The 27,585-nt window shown below is 44.5% G+C and overlaps 1 protein-coding gene and 1 long non-coding RNA gene across 4 annotated transcripts in view; one reads left to right on the top strand and one right to left on the bottom strand.

Annotated features, from left to right (window-relative positions):
• Positions 1-27,585, top strand: part of PLEKHG5 (pleckstrin homology and RhoGEF domain containing G5) — a 351,187-nt gene that overhangs the window by 114,893 nt on the left and 208,709 nt on the right. The window lies entirely within an intron of this gene.
• LOC130294646 (uncharacterized) lies at positions 838-26,262 on the bottom strand. The gene is made up of 3 exons (XR_008848568.1): positions 26,225-26,262; positions 8,414-8,489; positions 838-1,154 (listed from the first exon to the last, which is right to left on the bottom strand). It is a non-coding gene; the product is annotated as an uncharacterized LOC130294646 (long non-coding RNA).

Consider the following 27,585-nt stretch of genomic DNA (forward strand, 5'->3'; position numbering starts at 1 on the left):
ACCTATTTTTTTTAAGTGGGCGGAGATAGTACACCCCTAGCCAATCAGGTAACAGGATTGGTTGCAGCACAAGTGGATGAGTTCTGAGGTGGGCGGAGATAGAACGACATGTAACCAATCAGATTATGTAAAGAATGTCAGAGTAACTTGAGAAGTTTTCAGCTAATAACCAATTGGATTTCATAAGGATATAGTGACCCCACCAGCAGAATAGTGAGTGCAGCTCTAGAGTATAATACAGGATATAACTCAGGATCAGTACAGGATAAGTAATGTAATGTATGTACACAGTGACGCCACCAGCAGAATAGTGAGTGCAGCTCTAGAGTATAATACAGGATATAACTCAGGATCAGTACAGGATAAGTAATGTAATGTATGTACACAGTGACCCCACCAGCAGAATAGTGAGTACAGCTCTGGAGTATAATACAGGATATAACTCAGGATCAGTACAGGATAAGTAATGTAATGTATGTACACAGTGACCTCACCAGCAGAATAGTGAGTACAGCTCTGGAGTATAATACAGGATATAACTCAGGATCAGTACAGGATAAGTAATGTAATGTATGTACACAGTGACCCCACCAGCAGAATAGTGAGTACAGCTCTGGAGTATAATACAGGATATAACTCAGGATCAGTACAGGATAAGTAATGTAATGTATGTACACAGTGACCTCACCAGCAGAATAGTGAGTGCAGCTCTAGAGTATAATACAGGATATAAATTGAGATTTTCCTAGCTCGTGACGGAAAATATTAGTTATATGAAGACAGGAGGCGAGTAGCTTATGCATTAATCTTCCTTTATTAATGCCCATAGCAGAAATTCAAAACTCTTTTAATTAATTTTTTACTAAAAAACTTTTAACCACTTAAAACTACAACTCCCAGCAGTCCATAGGATGTATCGGCCAATCCCTGACCGGGATGCTTGGTATATAAGGGACTGCTTCCATTATCTCCTCCTCTTTCTTGATGCGAATCTGCAGCCGCAACTGGAACCTGGAATCACGATAGAACCCAAACCGACTCCATAGAACCTCGAATCACCGGACCGAACCCATGTCCCAACGGGGACACCATAACGAACAGGAAAATTCCGGAACACCTCAGCCTCCGACTTGTAGGATGCCGTCTTCAGTAGCCTGGAAAGAAAAAAGGGAATACCATGACAGGGTTGGGTTGGGCGGGAAGATACTCGCCTCCTGTCTTCATATAACTAATATTTTCCGTCACGAGCTAGGAAAATCTCAATTTATATATCAGACAGGAGGCTCATATCTTATGCAAGTTCAAAGCTAGACATAAGAATGATATAAAATACATGACAGAAACAAATTACAGAACCGACATAGATATGTGTTCCTCCGGTCAAAAATAAAAGTGACGGAAGGTGGTCTCTGAAGACCAATCCGCTGCCGTCAATAGATCTGCCAGGGAACCTCCCGCGGTGACCACTTTAGTAGCCATCGCACCTCTGGACGAGTGGGCCCCGAACAGGGAAATGTCAATCCCTGCCATATCCATAGCGGAGCGTACCCACCTTGCTAGAGTAGCTGAAGTCACCGGTTGGTGAGGACGGATGTAGGAGATGAGGAGTTGGGAGGACTCCAAATAACTTAACAAAGCTGTCTGAGACTCATATGACTGAAGACAGCGGACCACACACAAGCGTGGATGTGCGGGAAAAGAAGGATAGAAAACCGATTGAAGTCCGGTTTTCGTCCTACGTACGACAGAGAATTTAACTCCTAATGGTGAGAATTGTCGCCTGGAGATGTCTAAAGCCCGAACGTCCGATACACGCTTGATGGAGATCAAACATAAAAGGACCGTAAGCTTGAACGACAGCAATTTCAGAGAAAGTGCGTCATTGTCCTCCCATGCCGAGAACATGGACAGGACTTTAGATACATCCTAGGTGGCTTGATACTTGGGGCGAGGAGGACGTTTAAATTTAATGCCTCTCAGGAGGCGACATACCAAAGGGTGTTTGCCTACTGGTAGAGAATCCACTGGAGTGTGATAAGCAGAGATTGCAGATCGGTACACATTGATAGAACTATAAGATTTTCCGGATTCAAAAGAATTCGCCAAATAGTTGGCCACTACAGATACAGGCGCCTGAACGGGATCAACTTGCCGTTGATCACACCAACGTACCCAGAGTCTCCAGGCTGATCGATATGCCGATCTAGTCCCGGGGGCCCAGGCCAAGGCAAGGAGGTCCCTAGCTGATCTTGAAAGGTCGCTATCCGCGTCTGGCACCCCGAAACCAACCATGCAGGGTGTGGTCTGTGATCAGAGGATGAAGATCCCCTCTCGGATTGGACAGGAGATGAGGGAGCAATCTGGGGAAATCCACAGTCATCCCCAGAAGAAGGGGAAACCATGGCTGTGTCGGCCACCAGGGAGTGATCATCACAACCAACGACCTCAGGTTCGTTATATGTAGAAACACCCTGAGGATCATTGAGAACGGTGAGAATGCATAATGCGTCCCCCGGGGCCATATGTGGCGGAATGCGTCCACCGCATAGGCTTCTTGGTCCGGCCGCCAGCTGTAAAAGCAGGGTAGTTGATGATTGAGTCGGGAGGCGAACAGGTCCATAGAGAATGGACCCCACAGGCGGCAAATGGTCTGAAAGACTGACCGGTCCAGCCGCCAATCGCTGGAATCCGTCAAATAGCGCGAGTTCCAGTCCGCTACCATGTTGGAATCGGGACAATGTTGCGGGCAAGGCAAAAATGCCAAAATTCCCTTGCGAGGTCCGCAAGAATTCGGGACCTGGGACCCCCCAAGCGATTGACATATTGGACCGCAGTCACATTGTCCATGCGCAACAATACACAGCAATTGGATGCCAGAGGTAGAAGGCTCCTGATGGCAAAGAATGCTGCCAGAAGCTCCAGCGCATTGATGTGCAGCAGAGACTCTTCTGCGGACCGCGTCCCTCCTGTTGAAGAGAGACCGCATCGAGCACCCCAACCGCGACGACTAGCATCCGACTCCAAAATGAAGTCCGGAGTGGGACTGAAGATGGTCTTGCCGTTCCATTCGACGGCATGACGCAACCACCACCGAAGCTCAACTATGGCTTCCAGACATAGGGGAACTTCGTCCGCGTAACGAAGCCCTTGTCGCAAATGTAATGACTTGAGCCTTTGAAGAGCCCGATAATGGAGAGGGGCGGGAAATATGGCCTGTATGGAGGCTGATAAAAGCCCGACCAGGCGTGCTAGCACACGTAGTGACACTCGTCGTTTGTGTAATACGGCCCTGATCTCCTTGCGGATGATAGTCAGCTTGGCCCTGGGTAATTTGAGGACAGCATGATCGGTGTCCACCAAGAATCCCAAAAATTCCATCTCCCGAGCTGGAACGAGAACTGACTTCTCGTGATTGATGATGAATCCTAAGTGTTGTAACAATTGAACCGTCCAGCCGACGTGTTCCTCCGCTTGAAGTTTGGAACGAGCCATGATGAGCAGGTCGTCTAGATAGATAATCAATCTCACTCCCCTGCTCTGTAGGGCTGCCACCACCGGTTTCAGTAGTTTGGTGAAACACCATGGGGCGGACGAGAGACCGAAGGGTAGGCAAGTAAATTGCCACATTCTGGCTCTCCACAGGAAGCGTAGGAAGTGTTGGGAGGCCTGATGGATGGGAACCGTGAGATAGGCGTCTTTCAGGTCCACCTTTACCAGCCAATCTCCTGGTTGTAGAAGGTCCCGCAGGAAGTGGATTCCTTCCATCTTGAAATGTCGATAAACGACATGTTGGTTGAGATTTCGCAAGTTTATGACAGGGCGATAACCTCCCCCTTTCTTTTTGACTAGGAAGAGGTTGCTGAGGAACCCCGGGGAAAGGGGGTCCACCTCCACCACCGCCTGTTTGGCCAAGAGGTCCCGCAATTCGTTGTCTATAAGAGCAACGTTTAGTTCGGAGAACCGTATGGGATGTGTAATTAAAGTTAAGTCTGGCGGGGAACAGAATTCTATTTGATACCCTGCCACTGTCCGGAGTATCCATGCGTCTGCAGTAATTGCTGACCATGCGTGGATAAAATGTTGCAGTCTGCCCTCTACGGGAATGGGAAAAGAACTCAGGTGTGTTGTACTCACCGGTAGTAGGTCGAGAGCGGGGATAACCTCTTCCTCCACGTCCTCTCCAGGGGCGTCCGCGGGGCGGGAAAAAGGGTGATGATTGTGCGACTGGCACAGGATAGGGTTGCGGAGCCTGGCTGTACTGAGGAGCAGGGGTTCTGTTGTACGGCCTAGTTGTGTTATTGCGGCCGGCATATCGACTCCTGCTTCTGCCGGCCTTGGTGAAAACCTTAGCCGAGCCCGATTTCTTAAGAGATGTTTGGGCTTTGTCAAGACTGGTATACAGTCCGACCATCTTGTTGATATCCTTGATAAGGGTATCTCCGAAGAGAAGGCCCTCGGCAGCTGGGCCGGGATCAGTCTCTGCTAAATGAGAGAGTTGTGGGTCAAGTCTCATCAAGATGGAGCGTCAACGTTCAGTCGAACAAGTGGTGTTTGCACACCCGAGCAGGCATACTGCTCTCTGGGCCCAACCTCTAAGTTGCAGCAGATCGATCGGTTGATCAGTTGCCGCCGCCTGTTCCGATGAGTTGAGAATCATAGTGATAGGGCCGAAGAGGTCCAAGATTCGATCCTGGATGGACCTAAAGGACCTCTCGATACCTTTCTTGGAATATTTTCCATGTTTAGTGAGGTATCTTAAAAGTATGGGGTCAATTTCGGGCGTAAGCACCACCTTCTTGGGAATGCATGGTCGGGGGCACTCCGCCTTCAACTTGTTGCGGTTAGCCTTATCCACCGACCTGCGAGCCCAATGTTCTATATATTGGGACACTTCAGGGGTGGGAGCCCAGTCTCCAGAGCGTGGATGGGTTATAGCCTCTGGGTCAAAGAAAGGCTCTCCAATATGCCCACTATCCTCTATGTCACTGTCAGAATCATTGGCGTCAACCACTTCGGATTCTGCGGAGGATTCTTCATCTGTAGAATCTACAAATGAATCCGGTTTGGTCCGTCTAGCGGATCGTTGCCCCTGCTTGCGCAACTCCCCGGGGCCCAGGGGTCGATTAGAGTCTGGAGGCAAAGTGGGTCGGCAGGCCGGTCGGGAACTGCCTGGTGCATAGAATTTACTTCCCCTGCCGGGGAGACAGATACCATGATGGTATGATTGCGTTTCTGTGACGCTTTACCCCTCTTAGTGGGTGGTTCGCCACTGCATGAGGGTTTCTGAGATCCATGTGCAGGATGCTGCAAACTTTTGGGAGGCATGACAGAGGACATCGCTGCTTGCACTGATTTGTTTATCAGATCTTGGATCTGGGCAGCAGTCAGATAAAGGGGTGCATCCATAGTAGGATCCTCACCCCTGGGGGAACTACTGGCCTTGTCATCTGCCATAGTGTTAACAAGTAGGGAATAGATTAATCTAACCCAGGGGTTGTAACAGTTAATGTCTACAAAGGGCTCTAAGAGGTAAGCTGGGGACAGTAGAAAGCAAGAGGGAATAAATTCCCAGTAAATACCGTGGTATAGAGACAGTATATATATAGCAACCAGTCCAGGCTCCGTCCCTCACGCCGTTCTCACTGAACTGGAGATTGCGGTGCAGGGAGGAGCGGAGTAATAGCTCAGAGTAGCGTAATCTCGCGAGATTACCGCTCCCTGCGCAGAGATAGGTCGAGCTAGCTTGTTAAGGCACGCCCACCTCCTCCCCGCGCTGGAATAGGACCAAGGCGCGGGAAGGAGCGAGCGCGAAGGGAGAAGAAGAAAAATGGGGCCGAAGATGGCGCTGTAGAGAAAAGTGAGTTGGAAACTTTGTGACAGGCGCGTGGAGACGGCGTGTGCCGCTGACAGGGGGAACCCGGAGCGGGGTGTAAAGGGCACAGCAATAGTAAAGAGAATGAACAAACCAAAGTAGGATAGAATAGATAAAGTTATATAATCGCAATATAAGTTATAAATATATAGAAATGAATAGAAGTACAGGGCAGCAGGGAGGACTGGATTACATAAATACAGACCTATACCTGAAATGCCCAGACAAATAAAACGAACAGTGATAAAATACTTATCTGAAGTTCTGCTATGAGCAGAAAGAAAGAGGAGGAGATAATGGAAGCAGTCCCTTATATACCAAGCATCCCAGCCAGGGATTGGCCGATACATCCTATGGACTGCTGGGAGTTGTAGTTTTAAGTGGTTAAAAGTTTTTTAGTAAAAAATTAATTAAAAGAGTTTTGAATTTCTGCTATGGGCATTAATAAAGGAAAATTAATGCATAAGATAGGAGCCTCCTGTCTGATATATAACCTGTCTGATATAAAGGATCAGTACAGGATAAGTAATGTAATGTATGTACACAGTGACCTCACCAGCAGAATAGTGAGTACAGCTCTGGAGTATAATACAGGATATAACTCAGGATCAGTACAGGATAAGTAATGTAATGAATGTACACAGTGACCTCACCAGCAGAATAGTGAGTACAGCTCTGGAGTATAATACAGGATATAACTCAGGATCAGTACAGGATAAGTAATGTAATGTATGTACACAGTGACCTCACCAGCAGAATAGTGAGTACAGCTCTGGAGTATAATACAGGATATAACTCAGGATCAGTACAGGATAAGTAATGTAATGTATGTACACAGTGATCTCACCAGCAGAATAGTGAGTGCAGCTCTGGAGTATAATACAGGATATAACTCAGGATCAGTACAGGATAAGTAATGTAATGTATGTACACAGTGACCTCACCAGCAGAATAGTGAGTGCAGCTCTGGAGTATAATACAGGATATAACTCAGGATCAGTACAGGATAAGTAATGTATTGTATGTACACAGTGACCTCACCAGCAGAATAGTGAGTACAGCTCTGGAGTATAATACAGGATATAACTCAGGATCAGTACAGGATAAGTAATGTATTGTATGTACACAGTGACCTCACCAGCAGAATAGTGAGTGCAGCTCTGGAGTTTAATACAGGATATAATTCAGGATCAGTACAGGATAAGTAATGTAATGTATGTACACAGTGATCCCACCAGCAGAATAGTGAGTGCAGCTCTGGAGTATAATATAGGATATAACTCAGGATCAGTACAGGATAAGTAATGTAATGTATGTACACAGTGACCTCACCAGCAGAATAGTGAGTACAGCTCTGGAGTATAATACAGGATATAACTCAGGATCAGTACAGGATAAGTAATGTATTGTATGTACACAGTGACCTCACCAGCAGAATAGTGAGTACAGCTCTGGAGTATAATACAGGATATAACTCAGGATCAGTACAGGATAAGTAATGTATTGTATGTACACAGTGACCTCACCAGCAGAATAGTGAGTGCAGCTCTGGAGTTTAATACAGGATATAATTCAGGATCAGTACAGGATAAGTAATGTAATGTATGTACACAGTGATCCCACCAGCAGAATAGTGAGTGCAGCTCTGGAGTATAATATAGGATATAACTCAGGATCAGTACAGGATAAGTAATGTAATGTATGTACACAGTGACCTCACCAGCAGAATAGTGAGTGCAGCTCTGGAGTATAATACAGGATAATTTTTTCCTTTTCATGGGTAACTCAGAGCTGCTATATAAAGCAAAATGATGAAACTCTAAGTGATCTCTATAGACTAAACTCATCCGTCTGTGTCTTAGACGTTAAAGGTAAAGCATGGTGCCGGATGGTTCTGTTCTCTTGGATATTAGCGCTAATGAATAGCTGTTTTCCAGCCGGTTGCTATAGATTTCATAAAATAGCTGATATGGGATCGGCTATTATAAACACGGTAAGACAAAGTAAATAGAGCGCTGCGAAAATAAATGAATGGATTTCTGCTCTCGCTCTTGAAAGGACTTTGTTAGGCAGCGCCGCATTAAGGGCTCATCCAGAAATATTTAGATATCCGCTGTGTGACTTCACTGCTGAATGTCGTTCCATTGTCTCAGGATGATAAAGGACAATGTTGTCCGTTCCACCTGCTTGCAGAATGCGTCCAGTCACGGCAGACACCGGAGGCCCAGGGGATGGACATCGCCAATGGAATAGGATCGGGGTGTTTCCCAACCTGAGTGCCTACAGCTGTTGCAAAACTACAACTCCCAACATGCCCGGACAGCCAAAGGCTGTCCGGGCATGCTGGGAGTTATAGTTTTGCAACAGCTGGAGTCGCCCAGGTTGCAATGCAATGGGCAACATAGTGTCTCAATGGTTAGTGCTATTGTCTTGAAACTGCAGGGAGTTTGTTTGTTCTCCCTGGGTTTTCGTGGGTTTCCCCCAGGTACTATGGTTTCTTCCCACATCCCAAAATATAGTGATGGGGAATTTATAATTTACATTGTGATCCCCAATGTGGACAAGGACCACTCTGAGTGATGTCAAGTTTTGTACAGCTCTGTGGAATATGTGGGCGCTGTAAAAAAAAATTAAAATAAATAAATCATTACTGCAATAATACACAGTTTTAAGCTATGTTTGCACAAATGTATTTTCAGTCATAGTTATTGCCATTAAAAAATCAGTACATTTTTGCCGATTGCCGGTGTTCCTTCAGGGCTTTGTATTTTAGTTTTGCATTATTTTGGCTGTATTTATTTTTTCCCCTGTTCTACGGTCGAATTGTGTTATTCTGGACGTCAATTCTTACGGCCACAAAGGCTGAATTAACGGACAGAATAGGGTCGGGAAATCTCAAGGACAACGGTCAACCCTAGGCCCGTACAGACTGCATTGCCGTCCTCATCATCTAATGCTTCACAATTGTTATGTTATCTGCGCTAGCTTTGTCATTTGTCTTGTTTTGTGCTTTCAGGGGGACATGGTTAGCAGATGCACTGGTTGGTGCGCTAATTTTATCACTTGTGCAAATGTACCCCAGTGATTGGCTGGCACAGGAATGTGTGTGAGCTTTTTACCCTTCCTGTCATTTGCGTAAACTTATGAAGTGATGTGTGCAACATAACAAGTTTTGTGTGGCAACTAGGAAAACCACACACTTGTGCAGCAGGTTACATATTGAAAAAAATTCCCCCATTAAATATGCAAAAATACATTTATAATTTTCACACAGTTTTATGTACTTATTTTTTTCTAGGCCTTAGTCTGGTATATATATATATATATATATATATATATATATATATATATATTTACACTGTGTGAACAAGGCCTCAGACTGGTCTATATAGATTTACACTGTGTGAACAAGGCCTCAGACTGGTATATATAGATTTACACTGTGTGAACAAGGCCTCAGACTGGTATATATAGATTTACACTGTGTGAACAAGGCCTCAGACTGGTATATGTAGATTTATACTGTGTGAACAAGGCCTCAGACTAGTATATATAGATTTACACTGTATGAACAAGGCCTCAGACTGGTCTATATAGATTTACACTGTATGAACAAGGCCTCAGACTAGTATATATAGATTTATACTGTGTGAACAAGACCTCAGACTGGTATATATAGATTTATACTGTGTGAACAAGGCCTCAGACTAGTATATGTAGATTTACACTGTGTGAACAAGGCCTCAGACTGGTCTATATAGATTTATACCATGTGAATAAGGCCTCAGACTAGTATATATAGATTTACACTGTGTGAACAAGGCCTCAGACTAGTATATATAGATTTACACTGTATGAACAAGGCCTCAGACTGGTATATGTAGATTTACACTGTGTGAACAAGGCCTCAGACTGGTATATATAGATTTACACTGTGTGAACAAGGCCTCAGACTGGTATATATAGATTTACACTGTGTGAACAAGGCCTCAGACTGGTATATGTAGATTTATACTGTGTGAACAAGGCCTCAGACTAGTATATATAGATTTACACTGTATGAACAAGGCCTCAGACTGGTCTATATAGATTTACACTGTATGAACAAGGCCTCAGACTAGTATATATAGATTTATACTGTGTGAACAAGACCTCAGACTGGTATATATAGATTTATACTGTGTGAACAAGGCCTCAGACTAGTATATGTAGATTTACACTGTGTGAACAAGGCCTCAGACTGGTCTATATAGATTTATACCATGTGAATAAGGCCTCAGACTAGTATATATAGATTTACACTGTGTGAACAAGGCCTCAGACTAGTATATATAGATTTACACTGTATGAACAAGGCCTCAGACTGGTATATGTAGATTTACACTGTATGAACAAGGCCTCAGACTGGTCTATGTAGATTTACACTGTGTGAACAAGGCCTCAGACTGGTATATGTAGATTTATACTGTGTGAACAAGGCCTCAGACTAGTATATGTAGATTTACACTGTGTGAACAAGGCCTCAGACTGGTCTATATAGATTTACACTGTATGAACAAGGCCTCAGACTAGTATATATAGATTTACACTGTGTGAACAAGGCCTCAGACTGGTCTATGTAGATTTACACTGTGTGAACAAGGCCTCAGACTGGTATATGTAGATTTATACTGTGTGAACAAGGCCTCAGACTAGTATATGTAGATTTACACTGTGTGAACAAGGCCTCAGACTGGTATATGTAGATTTACACTGTATGAACAAGGCCTCAGACTGGTCTATGTAGATTTACACTGTATGAACAAGGCCTCAGACTGGTCTATATAGATTTATACTGTGTGAACAAGGCCTCAGACTGGTATATGTAGATTTACACTGTGTGAACAAGGCCTCAGACTAGTATATATAGATTTACACTGTGTGAACAAGGCCTCAGACTGGTCTATATAGATTTATACTGTGTGAACAAGGCCTCAGACTGGTATATATAGATTTACACTGTATGAACAAGGCCTCAGACTGGTATATGTAGATTTATACTGTGTGAACAAGGCCTCAGACTGGTATATGTAGATTTATACTGTGTGAACAAGGCCTCAGACTGGTCTATATAGATTTATACTGTGTGAACAAGGCCTCAGACTGGTATATATAGATTTACACTGTATGAACAAGGCCTCAGACTAGTATATGTAGATTTACACTGTATGAACAAGGCCTCAGACTGGTATATGTAGATTTACACTGTGTGAACAAGGCCTCAGACTGGTATATATAGATTTACACTGTGTGAACAAGGCCTCAGACTGGTCTATGTAGATTTACACTGTATGAACAAGGCCTCAGACTAGTATATGTAGATTTACACTGTATGAACAAGGCCTCAGACTAGTATATATAGATTTACACTGTGTGAACAAGGCCTCAGACTGGTATATGTAGATTTACACTGTATGAACAAGGCCTGAGACTGGTATATATAGATTTACTGTTACGCCGAGCGCTCCGGGTCCCCGCTCCTCCCCGGAGCGCTCGCTTCACTCTCTCCGCTGCAGCGCTCCGGTCACGTCCTCTGACCCGGGGCGCTGCGATCCCGCTGCCAGCCGGGATGCGATTCGCGATGCGGGTAGCGCCCGCTCGCGATGCGCACCCCGGCTCCCCTACCTGACTCGCTCCCCGTCTGTTCTGTCCCGGCGCGCGCGGCCCCGCTCCCTAGGGCGCGCGCGCGCCGGGTCTCTGCGATTTAAAGGGCCACTGCGCCGCTGATTGGCGCAGTGGTTCCAATTAGGGTAATCACCTGTGCACTTCCCTATATTACCTCACTTCCCTTGCACTCCCTTGCCGGATCTTGTTGCCTTAGTGCCAGTGAAAGCGTTCCTTGTGTGTTCCTTGCCTGTGTTTCCAGACCTTCTGCCGTTGCCCCTGACTACGATCCTTGCTGCCTGCCCCGACCTTCTGCTACGTCCGACCTTGCTTCTGCCTACTCCCTTGTACCGCGCCTATCTTCAGCAGCCAGAGAGGTGAGCCGTTGCTAGTGGATACGACCTGGTCACTACCGCCGCAGCAAGACCATCCCGCTTTGCGGCGGGCTCTGGTGAAAACCAGTAGTGGCTTAGAACCGGTCCACTAGCACGGTCCACGCCAATCCCTCTCTGGCACAGAGGATCCACTACCTGCCAGCCGGCATCGTGACAGTAGATCCGGCCATGGATCCCGCTGAAGTTCCTCTGCCAGTTGTCGCTGACCTCACCACGGTGGTCGCCCAGCAGTCACAACAGATAGCGCAACAAGGCCAACAGCTGTCTCAACTGACCGTTATGCTACAACAGTTACTACCACAGCTTCAGCAGTCATCTCCTCCGCCAGCTCCTGCACCTCCTCCGCAGCGAGTGGCCGCTCCTGGGATACGCTTATCCTTGCCGGATAAATTTGATGGGGACTCTAAGTTTTGCCGTGGCTTTCTTTTCCAATGTTCCCTGCATCTGGAGATGATGTCGGACCTGTTTCCCACTGAAAGGTCTAAGGTGGCTTTCGTAGTCAGTCTTCTGTCCGGAAAAGCCCTGTCATGGGCCACACCGCTCTGGGACCGCAATGACCCCGTCACTGCCTCTGTACACTCCTTCTTCTCGGAAATCCGAAGTGTCTTTGAGGAACCTGCCCGAGCCTCTTCTGCTGAGACTGCCCTGTTGAACCTGGTCCAGGGTAATTCTTCCGTTGGCGAGTATGCCGTACAATTCCGTACACTTGCTTCAGAATTGTCCTGGAATAATGAGGCCCTCTGCGCGACCTTCAAAAAAGGCCTATCCAGCAACATTAAAGATGTTCTGGCCGCACGAGAAATCCCTGCTAATCTACATGAACTCATTCACCTAGCCACTCGCATTGACATGCGTTTTTCTGAAAGGCGCCAGGAACTCCGCCAAGATATGGACTCTGTTCGCACGAGGCGTTTCGTCTCCTCGGCTCCTCTCTCCTCTGGTCCCCTGCAATCTGTTCCTGTGCCTCCCGCCGTGGAGGCTATGCAGGTCGACCGGTCTCGCCTGACACCTCAAGAGAGGACACGACGCCGTATGGAGAACCTCTGCCTGTACTGTGCTAGTACCGAACACTTCCTGAGGGATTGTCCTATCCGTCCTCCCCGCCTGGAAAGACGTACGCTGACTCCGCACAAAGGTGAGACAGTCCTTGATGTCTACTCTGCTTCTCCACGTCTTACTGTGCCTGTGCGGATGTCTGCCTCTGCCTTCTCCTTCCCTGCTGTGGCCTTCTTGGACTCTGGATCTGCAGGAAATTTTATTTTGGCCTCTCTCGTCAACAGGTTCAACATCCCGGTGACCAGTCTCGCCAGACCCCTCTACATCAATTGTGTAAATAATGAAAGATTGGACTGTACCATACGTTTCCGCACGGAGCCCCTTCTTATGAGCATCGGATCTCATCATGAGAGGATTGAACTTTTGGTCCTCCCCAATTGCACCTCGGAAATTCTCCTTGGACTTCCCTGGCTTCAACTTCATTCCCCTACCCTGGATTGGTCCACTGGGGAGATCAAGAGTTGGGGGTCCTCTTGTTCCAAGAACTGTCTAAAACCGGTTCCCAGTAACCCTTGCCGTAACTCTGTGGTTCCTCCAGTAACCGGTCTCCCTAAGGCCTATATGGACTTCGCGGATGTTTTCTGCAAAAAACAAGCTGAGACACTACCTCCTCACAGGCCTTATGATTGCCCTATCGACCTCCTCCCGGGTACTACTCCACCCCGGGGCAGAATTTATCCTCTCTCTGCCCCAGAGACTCTTGCCATGTCCGAATACGTCCAGGAGAATCTAAAGAAGGGCTTTATCCGTAAATCCTCCTCTCCTGCCGGAGCCGGATTTTTCTTTGTGTCCAAAAAAGATGGCTCCCTACGTCCTTGCATTGACTACCGCGGTCTTAATAAAATCACGGTTAAGAACCGCTACCCCTTACCCCTCATCTCTGAACTCTTTGATCGCCTCCAAGGTGCCCACATCTTCACTAAATTGGACTTAAGAGGCGCCTATAACCTCATCCGCATCAGAGAGGGGGACGAGTGGAAAACGGCATTTAACACCAGAGATGGACACTTTGAGTATCTGGTCATGCCCTTTGGACTGTGCAACGCCCCTGCCGTCTTCCAAGACTTTGTCAATGAAATTTTTCGTGATCTGTTATACTCCTGTGTTGTTGTATATCTGGACGATATCCTAATTTTTTCTGCCAATCTAGAAGAACACCGCCAGCATGTCCGTATGGTTCTTCAGAGACTTCGTGACAACCAACTCTATGCCAAAATTGAGAAATGTCTGTTTGAATGCCAATCTCTTCCTTTTCTAGGATATTTGGTCTCTGGCCAGGGACTACAGATGGATCCAGACAAACTCTCTGCCGTCTTAGATTGGCCACGCCCCTCCGGACTCCGTGCTATCCAACGCTTTTTGGGGTTCGCCAATTATTACAGGCAATTTATTCCACATTTTTCTACCATTGTGGCTCCTATCGTGGCTTTAACCAAAAAAAGTGCTGATCCCAAGTCCTGGCCTCCTCAAGCAGAAGACGCCTTTAAACGACTCAAGTCTGCCTTTTCTTCGGCTCCCGTCCTCTCCAGACCTGACCCTTCCAAACCCTTCCTATTGGAGGTTGATGCCTCCTCAGTGGGAGCTGGAGCTGTTCTTCTACAAAAAAATTCTTCCGGGCATGCTGTCACTTGTGGTTTTTTCTCTAGGACCTTCTCTCCAGCGGAGAGGAACTACTCCATCGGGGATCGAGAGCTTCTAGCCATTAAATTAGCACTTGAGGAATGGAGGCATCTGCTGGAGGGATCAAGTTCTCCTGTTATTATCTACACCGACCACAAGAACCTCTCCTACCTCCAGTCTGCCCAACGGCTGAATCCTCGCCAGGCCCGGTGGTCTCTGTTCTTTGCCCGATTTAATTTTGAGATTCACTTTCGTCCTGCCGATAAGAACATTAGGGCCGATGCTCTCTCTCGTTCCTCGGATGCCTCAGAAGTTGATCTCCCTCCGCAACACATCATTCCACCTGACTGCCTGATCTCCACTTCTCCTGCCTCCATCAGGCAGACTCCTCCAGGGAAGACCTTTGTTTCTCCACGCCAACGCCTCGGAATCCTCAAATGGGGTCACTCCTCCCATCTCGCAGGTCATGCGGGCATCAAGAAATCTGTGCAACTCATCTCCCGCTTCTATTGGTGGCCGACTCTGGAGACGGATGTTGGGGACTTTGTGCGAGCCTGCACTATCTGTGCCCGGGATAAGACTCCTCGCCAGAAGCCCGCTGGTTTTCTTCATCCTCTGCCTGTCCCCGAACAGCCTTGGTGTCTGATTGGTATGGATTTTATTACTGATTTACCCCCTTCCCGTGGCAACACTGTTATTTGGGTGGTCGTTGATCGATTCTCCAAAATGGCACATTTCATCCCTCTTCCTGGTCTTCCTTCTGCGCCTCAGTTGGCTAAACAATTTTTTGTACACATTTTTCGTCTTCACGGGTTGCCTACGCAGATTGTCTCGGATAGAGGTGTCCAATTCGTGTCTAAATTCTGGAGGGCTCTCTGTAAACAACTCAAGATTAAATTAAATTTTTCCTCTGCATATCATCCCCAGTCCAATGGACAAGTAGAAAGAATTAACCAGATCTTGGGTGATTATTTGCGACATTTTGTTTCCTCCCGCCAGGATGACTGGGCAGATCTCCTTCCATGGGCCGAATTCTCGTATAACTTCAGGGTCTCTGAATCTTCCTCCAAATCCCCATTTTTCGTGGTGTACGGCCGTCACCCTCTTCCCCCCCTCCCTACCCCCTTGCCCTCTGGTCTGCCCGCTGTGGATGAAATTTCTCGTGACCTTTCCATTATATGGAGAGAGACCCAAAATTCTCTCTTACAGGCTTCTTCACGCATGAAGAGGTTCGCGGATAAGAAAAGAAGAGCTCCCCCCGTTTTTTCCCCTGGAGACAAGGTATGGCTCTCCGCTAAATATGTCCGCTTCCGTGTCCCTAGCTACAAGTTGGGACCACGCTATCTTGGTCCTTTCAAAATTTTGTGTCAAATTAATCCTGTCTCTTATAAACTTCTTCTTCCTCCTTCTCTTCGTATCCCTAATGCCTTTCACGTCTCTCTTCTCAAACCACTCATCCTCAACCGTTTTTCTCCCAAATCTGTTCCTCCCACTCCTGTTTCCGGCTCCTCGGACGTCTTCTCGGTCAAGGAAATTTTGGCTGCCAAAAAGGTCAGAGGGAAAAATTTTTTTTTAGTAGACTGGGAGGGTTGTGGTCCTGAAGAGAGATCCTGGGAACCTGAGGACAACATCCTTGACAAAAGTCTGCTCCTCAGGTTCTCAGGCTCCAAGAAGAGGGGGAGACCCAAGGGGGGGGGTACTGTTACGCCGAGCGCTCCGGGTCCCCGCTCCTCCCCGGAGCGCTCGCTTCACTCTCTCCGCTGCAGCGCTCCGGTCACGTCCTCTGACCCGGGGCGCTGCGATCCCGCTGCCAGCCGGGATGCGATTCGCGATGCGGGTAGCGCCCGCTCGCGATGCGCACCCCGGCTCCCCTACCTGACTCGCTCCCCGTCTGTTCTGTCCCGGCGCGCGCGGCCCCGCTCCCTAGGGCGCGCGCGCGCCGGGTCTCTGCGATTTAAAGGGCCACTGCGCCGCTGATTGGCGCAGTGGTTCCAATTAGGGTAATCACCTGTGCACTTCCCTATATTACCTCACTTCCCTTGCACTCCCTTGCCGGATCTTGTTGCCTTAGTGCCAGTGAAAGCGTTCCTTGTGTGTTCCTTGCCTGTGTTTCCAGACCTTCTGCCGTTGCCCCTGACTACGATCCTTGCTGCCTGCCCCGACCTTCTGCTACGTCCGACCTTGCTTCTGCCTACTCCCTTGTACCGCGCCTATCTTCAGCAGCCAGAGAGGTGAGCCGTTGCTAGTGGATACGACCTGGTCACTACCGCCGCAGCAAGACCATCCCGCTTTGCGGCGGGCTCTGGTGAAAACCAGTAGTGGCTTAGAACCGGTCCACTAGCACGGTCCACGCCAATCCCTCTCTGGCACAGAGGATCCACTACCTGCCAGCCGGCATCGTGACATTTACACTGTGTGAACAAGGCCTCAGACTAGTATATGTAGATTTACACTGTGTGAACAAGGCCTCAGACTGGTCTATATAGATTTATACCATGTGAATAAGGCCTCAGACTAGTATATATAGATTTACACTGTGTGAACAAGGCCTCAGACTAGTATATATAGATTTACACTGTATGAACAAGGCCTCAGACTAGTATATGTAGATTTACACTGTGTGAACAAGGCCTCAGACTGGTCTATGTAGATTTACACTGTGTGAACAAGGCCTCAGAATGGTGTATATGTAGATTTACACTGTGTGAACAAGGCCTCAGACTAGTATATGTAGATTTACACTGTGTGAACAAGGCCTCAGACTAGTATATATAGATTTACACTGTATGAACAAGGCCTCAGACTAGTATATATAGATTTACACTGTATGAACAAGGCCTCAGACTAGTATATGTAGATTTACACTGTATGAACAAGGCCTCAGACTGGTCTATGTAGATTTACACTGTATGAACAAGGCCTCAGACTGGTATATATAGATTTACACTGTGTGAACAAGGCCTCAGACTGGTATATGTAGATTTACACTGTATGAACAAGGCCTCAGACTGGTCTATGTAGATTTACACTGTATGAACAAGGCCTCAGACTAGTATATATAGATTTACACTGTATGAACAAGGCCTCAGACTAGTATATGTAGATTTACACTGTATGAACAAGGCCTCAGACTGGTCTATATAGATTTATACTGTGTGAACAAGGCCTCAGACTAGTATATGTAGATTTACACTGTGTGAACAAGGCCTCAGACTAGTATATGTAGATTTACACTGTATGAACAAGGCCTCAGACTAGTATATGTAGATTTACACTGTGTGAACAAGGCCTCAGACTGGTATATATAGATTTACACTGTGTGAACAAGGCCTCAGAATGGTATATATAGATTTACACTGTATGAACAAGGCCTCAGACTGGTATATATAGATTTACACTGTGTGAACAAGGCCTCAGACTGGTCTATGTAGATTTACACTGTGTGAACAAGGCCTCAGATTAGTATATATAGATTTACACTGTGTGAACAAGGCCTCAGACTAGTATATATAGATTTACACTGTGTGAACAAGGCCTCAGACTGGTATATGTAGATTTACACTGTGTGAACAAGGCCTCAGATTAGTATATATAGATTTACACTGTGTGAACAAGGCCTCAGACTGGTATATATAGATTTACACTGTGTGAACAAGGCCTCAGACTGGTATACATAGATTTACACTGTGTGAACAAGGCCTCAGACTGGTATATATAGATTTACACTGTATGAACAAGGCCTCAGACTGGTATATGTAGATTTACACTGTATGAACAAGGCCTCAGACTGGTATATATAGATTTACACTGTATGAACAAGGCCTCAGACTGGTATATGTAGATTTACACTGTGTGAACAAGGCCTCAGACTGGTCTATATGTATTTACACTGTATGAACAAGGCCTCAGACTAGTATATGTAGATTTACACTGTATGAACAAGGCCTCAGACTGGTATATGTAGATTTACACTGTATGAACAAGGCCTCAGACTGGTATATATAGATTTACACTGTATGAACAAGGCCTCAGACTGGTCTATATAGATTTATACTGTGTGAACAAGGCCTCAGACTAGTATATGTAGATTTACACTGTATGAACAAGGCCTCAGACTGGTATATGTAGATTTACACTGTGTGAACAAGGCCTCAGACTGGTATATATAGATTTACACTGTGTGAACAAGGCCTCAGACTGGTCTATGTAGATTTACACTGTATGAACAAGGCCTCAGACTGGTATATGTAGATTTACACTGTGTGAACAAGGCCTCAGATTAGTATATATAGATTTACACTGTGTGAACAAGGCCTCAGACTAGTATATATAGATTTACACTGTGTGAACAAGGCCTCAGACTGGTATATATAGATTTACACTGTGTGAACAAGGCCTCAGACTAGTATATATAGATTTACACTGTATGAACAAGGCCTCAGACTAGTATATATAGATTTACACTGTATGAACAAGGCCTCAGACTAGTATATGTAGATTTACACTGTATGAACAAGGCCTCAGACTGGTCTATGTAGATTTACACTGTATGAACAAGGCCTCAGACTAGTATATATAGATTTACACTGTATGAACAAGGCCTCAGACTGGTATATGTAGATTTACACTGTATGAACAAGGCCTCAGACTGGTCTATATAGATTTATACTGTGTGAACAAGGCCTCAGACTAGTATATGTAGATTTACACTGTATGAACAAGGCCTCAGACTAGTATATGTAGATTTATACTGTGTGAACAAGGCCTCAGACTGGTATATGTAGATTTACACTGTGTGAACAAGGCCTCAGACTGGTATATATAGATTTACACTGTGTGAACAAGGCCTCAGAATGGTATATATAGATTTACACTGTATGAACAAGGCCTCAGACTGGTATATATAGATTTACACTGTGTGAACAAGGCCTCAGACTGGTCTATGTAGATTTACACTGTGTGAACAAGGCCTCAGATTAGTATATATAGATTTACACTGTGTGAACAAGGCCTCAGACTAGTATATATAGATTTACACTGTGTGAACAAGGCCTCAGACTGGTATATGTAGATTTACACTGTGTGAACAAGGCCTCAGATTAGTATATATAGATTTACACTGTGTGAACAAGGCCTCAGACTGGTATATATAGATTTACACTGTGTGAACAAGGCCTCAGACTGGTATACATAGATTTACACTGTGTGAACAAGGCCTCAGACTGGTATATATAGATTTACACTGTATGAACAAGGCCTCAGACTGGTATATGTAGATTTACACTGTATGAACAAGGCCTCAGACTGGTATATGTAGATTTACACTGTATGAACAAGGCCTCAGACTGGTATATGTAGATTTACACTGTGTGAACAAGGCCTCAGACTGGTCTATATGTATTTACACTGTATGAACAAGGCCTCAGACTAGTATATGTAGATTTACACTGTATGAACAAGGCCTCAGACTGGTATATGTAGATTTACACTGTATGAACAAGGCCTCAGACTGGTATATATAGATTTACACTGTATGAACAAGGCCTCAGACTGGTCTATATAGATTTATACTGTGTGAACAAGGCCTCAGACTAGTATATGTAGATTTACACTGTATGAACAAGGCCTCAGACTGGTATATGTAGATTTACACTGTGTGAACAAGGCCTCAGACTGGTATATATAGATTTACACTGTGTGAACAAGGCCTCAGACTGGTCTATGTAGATTTACACTGTATGAACAAGGCCTCAGACTGGTATATGTAGATTTACACTGTGTGAACAAGGCCTCAGATTAGTATATATAGATTTACACTGTGTGAACAAGGCCTCAGACTAGTATATATAGATTTACACTGTGTGAACAAGGCCTCAGACTGGTATATGTAGATTTACACTGTGTGAACAAGGCCTCAGATTAGTATATATAGATTTACACTGTGTGAACAAGGCCTCAGACTGGTATATATAGATTTACACTGTGTGAACAAGGCCTCAGACTGGTATACATAGATTTACACTGTGTGAACAAGGCCTCAGACTGGTATACATAGATTTACACTGTGTGAACAAGGCCTCAGACTGGTCTATATAGATTTACACTGTGTGAACAAGGCCTCAGACTGGTATATATAGATTTACACTGTATGAACAAGGCCTCAGACTGGTATATGTAGATTTACACTGTATGAACAAGGCCTCAGACTGGTATATGTAGATTTACACTGTATGAACAAGGCCTCAGACTAGTATATATAGATTTACACTGTGTGAACAAGGCCTCAGACTGGTCTATATGTATTTACACTGTATGAACAAGGCCTCAGACTGGTATATGTAGATTTACACTGTATGAACAAGGCCTCAGACTGGTATATGTAGATTTACACTGTATGAACAAGGCCTGAGACTGGTATATATAGATTTACACTGTGTGAACAAGGCCTCAGACTAGTATATATAGATTTACACTGTGTGAACAAGGCCTCAGACTGGTCTATGTAGATTTACACTGTATGAACAAGGCCTCAGACTAGTATATATAGATTTACACTGTGTGAACAAGGCCTCAGACTAGTATATATAGATTTACACTGTGTGAACAAGGCCTCAGACTGGTCTATATAGATTTACACTGTGTGAACAAGGCCTCAGACTGGTATATATAGATTTACACTGTATGAACAAGGCCTCAGACTGGTATATGTAGATTTACACTGTATGAACAAGGCCTCAGACTGGTATATATAGATTTACACTGTGTGAACAAGGCCTCAGACTGGTATATATAGATTTACACTGTGTGAACAAGGCCTCAGACTGGTCTATATAGATTTACACTGTATGAACAAGGCCTCAGACTGGTATATGTAGATTTACACTGTATGAACAAGGCCTCAGACTAGTATATATAGATTTACACTGTGTGAACAAGGCCTCAGACTGGTCTATATATATTTACACTGTGTGAACAAGGCCTCAGACTGGTCTATGTAGATTTACACTGTATGAACAAGGCCTCAGACTGGTATATGTAGATTTACACTGTGTGAACAAGGCCTCAGACTGGTCTATATAGATTTATACTGTATGAACAAGGCCTCAGACTAGTATATATAGATTTACACTGTGTGAACAAGGCCTCAGACTGGTATATGTAGATTTACACTGTATGAACAAGGCCTCAGACTGGTATATATAGATTTACACTGTATGAACAAGGCCTCAGACTAGTATATGTAGATTTACACTGTGTGAACAAGGCCTCAGACTGGTATATATAGATTTACACTGTATGAACAAGGCCTCAGACTAGTATATATAGATTTACACTGTGTGAACAAGGCCTCAGACTGGTCTATATAGATTTACACTGTGTGAACAAGTTCTCAGACTGGTATATATAGATTTACACTGTATGAACAAGGCCTCAGACTGGTCTATATAGATTTACACTGTATGAACAAGGCCTCAGACTAGTATATGTAGATTTACACTGTATGAACAAGGCCTCAGACTAGTATATGTAGATTTACACTGTGTGAACAAGGCCTCAGACTGGTATATATAGATTTACACTGTGTGAACAAGGCCTCAGACTGGTCTATGTAGATTTACACTGTGTGAACAAGGCCTCAGACTGGTCTATGTAGATTTACACTGTATGAACAAGGCCTCAGACTGGTATATGTAGATTTACACTGTATGAACAAGGCCTCAGACTAGTATATATAGATTTACACTGTATGAACAAGGCCTCAGACTAGTATATGTAGATTTACACTGTGTGAACAAGGCCTCAGACTGGTATATATAGATTTACACTGTGTGAACAAGGCCTCAGACTGGTCTATGTAGATTTACACTGTATGAACAAGGCCTCAGACTGGTATATGTAGATTTACACTGTATGAACAAGGCCTCAGACTAGTATATATAGATTTACACTGTGTGAACAAGGCCTCAGACTGGTCTATATAGATTTACACTGTGTGAACAAGGCCTCAGACTGGTATATATAGATTTACACTGTATGAACAAGGCCTCAGACTGGTCTATATAGATTTATACCATGTGAACAAGGCCTCAGACTAGTATATGTAGATTTACACTGTATGAACAAGGCCTCAGACTAGTATATGTAGATTTACACTGTGTGAACAAGGCCTCAGACTGGTATATATAGATTTACACTGTGTGAACAAGGCCTCAGACTGGTCTATGTAGATTTACACTGTGTGAACAAGGCCTCAGACTGGTATATGTAGATTTACACTGTGTGAACAAGGCCTCAGACTGGTATATATAGATTTACACTGTATGAACAAGGCCTCAGACTGGTATATATAGATTTACACTGTATGAACAAGGCCTCAGACTAGTATATATAGATTTACACTGTATGAACAAGGCCTCAGACTGGTATATATAGATTTACACTGTATGAACAAGGCCTCAGACTGGTATATATAGATTTACACTGTATGAACAAGGCCTCAGACTAGTATATGTAGATTTACCACTGTATGAACAAGGCCTCAGACTGGTATATATAGATTCACACTGTGTGAACAAGGCCTCAGACTGGTATATGTAGATTTACACTGTATGAACAAGGCCTCAGACTAGTATATATAGATTTACACTGTGTGAACAAGGCCTCAGACTGGTCTATATAGATTTATACCATGTGAACAAGGCCTCAGACTGGTATATGTAGATTTACACTGTATGAACAAGGCCTCAGACTAGTATATATAGATTTACACTGTGTGAACAAGGCCTCAGACTGGTCTATATAGATTTATACCATGTGAACAAGGCCTCAGACTAGTATATGTAGATTTACACTGTATGAACAAGGCCTCAGACTAGTATATATAGATTTACACTGTATGAACAAGGCCTCAGACTGGTATATGTAGATTTACACTGTATGAACAAGGCCTCAGACTAGTATATATAGATTTACACTGTATGAACAAGGCCTCAGACTAGTATATATAGATTTACACTGTATGAACAAGGCCTCAGACTGGTATATATAGATTTATACCATGTGAACAAGGCCTCAGACTGGTATATGTAGATTTACACTGTATGAACAAGGCCTCAGACTGGTCTATGTAGATTTACACTGTATGAACAAGGCCTCAGACTAGTATATGTAGATTTACACTGTATGAACAAGGCCTCAGACTGGTATATGTAGATTTACACTGTGTGAACAAGGCCTCAGACTGGTATATATAGATTTACACTGTGTGAACAAGGCCTCAGACTGGTCTATGTAGATTTACACTGTGTGAACAAGGCCTCAGACTGGTATATGTAGATTTACACTGTATGAACAAGGCCTCAGACTGGTATATGTAGATTTACACTGTGTGAACAAGGCCTCAGACTGGTATATATAGATTTACACTGTGTGAACAAGGCCTCAGACTGGTCTATGTAGATTTACACTGTATGAACAAGGCCTCAGACTAGTATATGTAGATTTACACTGTATGAACAAGGCCTCAGACTGGTATATATAGATTTACACTGTGTGAACAAGGCCTCAGACTGGTCTATGTAGATTTACACTGTGTGAACAAGGCCTCAGACTGGTATATATAGATTTACACTGTGTGAACAAGGCCTCAGACTAGTATATATAGATTTACACTGTGTGAACAAGGCCTCAGACTAGTATATATAGATTTACACTGTGTGAACAAGGCCTCAGACTGGTATATATAGATTTACACTGTGTGAACAAGGCCTCAGACTGGTATATATAGATTTACACTGTGTGAACAAGGCCTCAGACTAGTATATATAGATTTACACTGTGTGAACAAGGCCTCAGACTGGTCTATATAGATTTATGCCATGTGAACAAGGGCTCAGACTGGTCTATGTAGATTTACACTGTATGAACAAGGCCTCAGACTGGTATATGTAGATTTACACTGTGTGAACAAGGCCTCAGACTGGTATATATAGATTTACACTGTATGTACAAGGCCTCAGACTGGTATATATAGATTTACACTGTGTGAACAAGGCCTCAGACTAGTATATATAGATTTACACTGTATGAACAAGGCCTCAGACTAGTATATATAGATTTATACTGTATGTACAAGGCCTCAGACTGGTATATATAGATTTACACTGTGTGAACAAGGCCTCAGACTAGTATATATAGATTTACACTGTATGAACAAGGCCTCAGACTAGTATATATAGATTTACACTGTATGTACAAGGCCTCAGACTGGTATATATAGATTTACACTGTGTGAACAAGGCCTCAGACTAGTATATATAGATTTACACTGTATGAACAAGGCCTCAGACTAGTATATATAGATTTACACTGTATGTACAAGGCCTCAGACTGGTATATATAGATTTACACTGTATGAACAAGGCCTCAGACTGGTATATGTAGATTTACACTGTATGAACAAGGCCTCAGACTAGTATATATAGATTTACACTGTGTGAACAAGGCCTCAGACTGGTCTATATAGATTTATGCCATGTGAACAAGGCCTCAGACTAGTATATGTAGATTTACACTGTGTGAACAAGGCCTCAGACTGGTATATGTAGATTTACACTGTGTGAACAAGGCCTCAGACTAGTATATATAGATTTACACTGTGTGAACAAGGCCTCAGACTAGTATATATAGATTTACACTGTGTGAACAAGGCCTCAGACTAGTATATATAGATTTACACTGTGTGAACAAGGCCTCAGACTGGTCTATATAGATTTATGCCATGTGAACAAGGCCTCAGACTAGTATATGTAGATTTACACTGTGTGAACAAGGCCTCAGACTGGTATATGTAGATTTACACTGTGTGAACAAGGCCTCAGACTAGTATATATAGATTTACACTGTGTGAACAAGGCCTCAGACTGGTATATATAGATTTACACTGTGTGAACAAGGCCTCAGACTGGTATATATAGATTTACACTGTGTGAACAAGGCCTCAGACTAGTATATATATAGATTTACACTGTGTGAACAAGGCCTCAGACTGGTCTATATAGATTTATGCCATGTGAACAAGGCCTCAGACTGGTATATGTAGATTTACACTGTATGAACAAGGCCTCAGACTGGTATATGTAGATTTACACTGTGTGAACAAGGCCTCAGACTGGTCTATATAGATTTACACTGTATGAACAAGGCCTCAGACTGGTCTATATAGATTTACACTGTATGAACAAGGCCTCAGACTGGTCTATATAGATTCACAGGATCTGGGTAATTCAAGTAGACAAAAACTGTTAGATTTACCCATAGCAACCAATCATAGCTTCGCTTTCAGCCCATAGTAACCAATCCATGTTTACTTTTCAGCCCATAGCAACCAATCCATGATCACTTTTCAGTCCATAGCAACCAATCCCAGCTCAGCATAATTTTTTAAGAGCTTGTTAAGATATTAAAGCGGAGCAGGGATTGGTTGCTTTGGGCAACAGATAAACAAGGAAGTCGATGCCGCCATGTTTTATAATAAAGCTGTTACCTGTAGCTCATTATACGCACATTTCATTCTATATTGTGTTTTTTGGATATATATCTATTAGTAGCATGTACTTGTGTTATGAAGATTTTCTACCTGAGGTAATGGAGTGGTATATTAGGGCCCTATAGCAGCACCATTATTGTTTTTCAGTATTTTTGTGAGGTGATGAGGGGTCGGTGTTCTCTGTTGTTTCAATATATATATATAATTTTTTTTTAATATTGAGCCTTTATTTATACATCGATATATCCAAAAATGAAGGTTATATTCTTACAAGAATAAACATCTTCCTCCTTAATACATATAATGTAATTGACAAGCAGGTCAACAAGAAACATAACCTTTATAATACATACGGTAGTTCCTAATTTTTTTCTTTCCTTCATCACCCCCCTTCCCCCCCCCCCCCCTTCCCTCCCAATGTATTGATATATATAATTTTGTGGCTATTTGAGTTGTATATGTTATGTTTGTTTGGGGTAGACCGCCATTCCTTTCTGGGGCCTGCGGCTAGTGTTTACAGTTTCTTCAGTATTTTGACCGCCCGCCCCCATGAACCATTATCTGTCCGAATCACCCCTGTGATGTCACAACCGTCATCTGACCAAACTCCGCCTGTGATGTCACAACCCTTACCTGACTGAACTCCGAAGGCTGTCCGGGCATGCTGGGAGTTGTAGTTTTGCAAAAGCTGGAGGCACACTGTTTGAAAAACTCTGACTGATACAGTAAATGGAAACATAAATGTGGTGTGAATGTGGCCTTACCCAGGGATGTGGAATTCCTATCGCCCGACGCCCGGGACAAGCAGTTTTGGGCGCCAGGCAGGTGAATTTGTCCGGCCCTTAGCCCGGCTTCGGGCAAGCAGGGCCGGACCTGGCAAGCGCTGCGGACCTCTGCAGACTGTATGGAGCGGGCTACCGACTCCTGCCCGCTCTGTACTCTGCAGCCCCCAGCTGTTCTCAGTAGCCGGGGGCCGCCGCTAATAGCCAGCATGCGGCGATCGCCACGGCTGGTTATTAACCCTTTAGATCGCCGCTGTCAAAGCTGAGAGCGGCGTCTAAAGGGAGATGTGAATGCTCCTTGGTGGGCTAGTGGGGTGGATCGCCCCCCCCGCAGCGCGATCGCAGGGGGGTGATCCACTATGGAGGTAGCCGGAGGGCTGACCCCTCTGCTTCCTGCTGTCCCGGCTCTGTCATTGATAGATCCTGGCTGGACACAGATTAATAGAGTTCAATAGAATCTATTCATCTGTCTGAGGAATCTAATGATTCCTCATATAAGTGTAATAAAGTGTAAAAAAAAAAGTTTTAATATAAGTTTGAAAGACACACATTAACCCAGTGGTCTCCAAACTGTGGCCCTCCAGATGTTACAAAACTACAATTCCCAGCATGCCAGGACAGCTGTGGGCTGTCCGGGCATGCTGGGAGTTGTAGTTTTGCAACATCTGG

The sequence above is a fragment of the Hyla sarda genome, chromosome 10, assembly GCF_029499605.1.
Source record: "Hyla sarda isolate aHylSar1 chromosome 10, aHylSar1.hap1, whole genome shotgun sequence".
NCBI lineage: Eukaryota > Metazoa > Chordata > Amphibia > Anura > Hylidae > Hyla > Hyla sarda.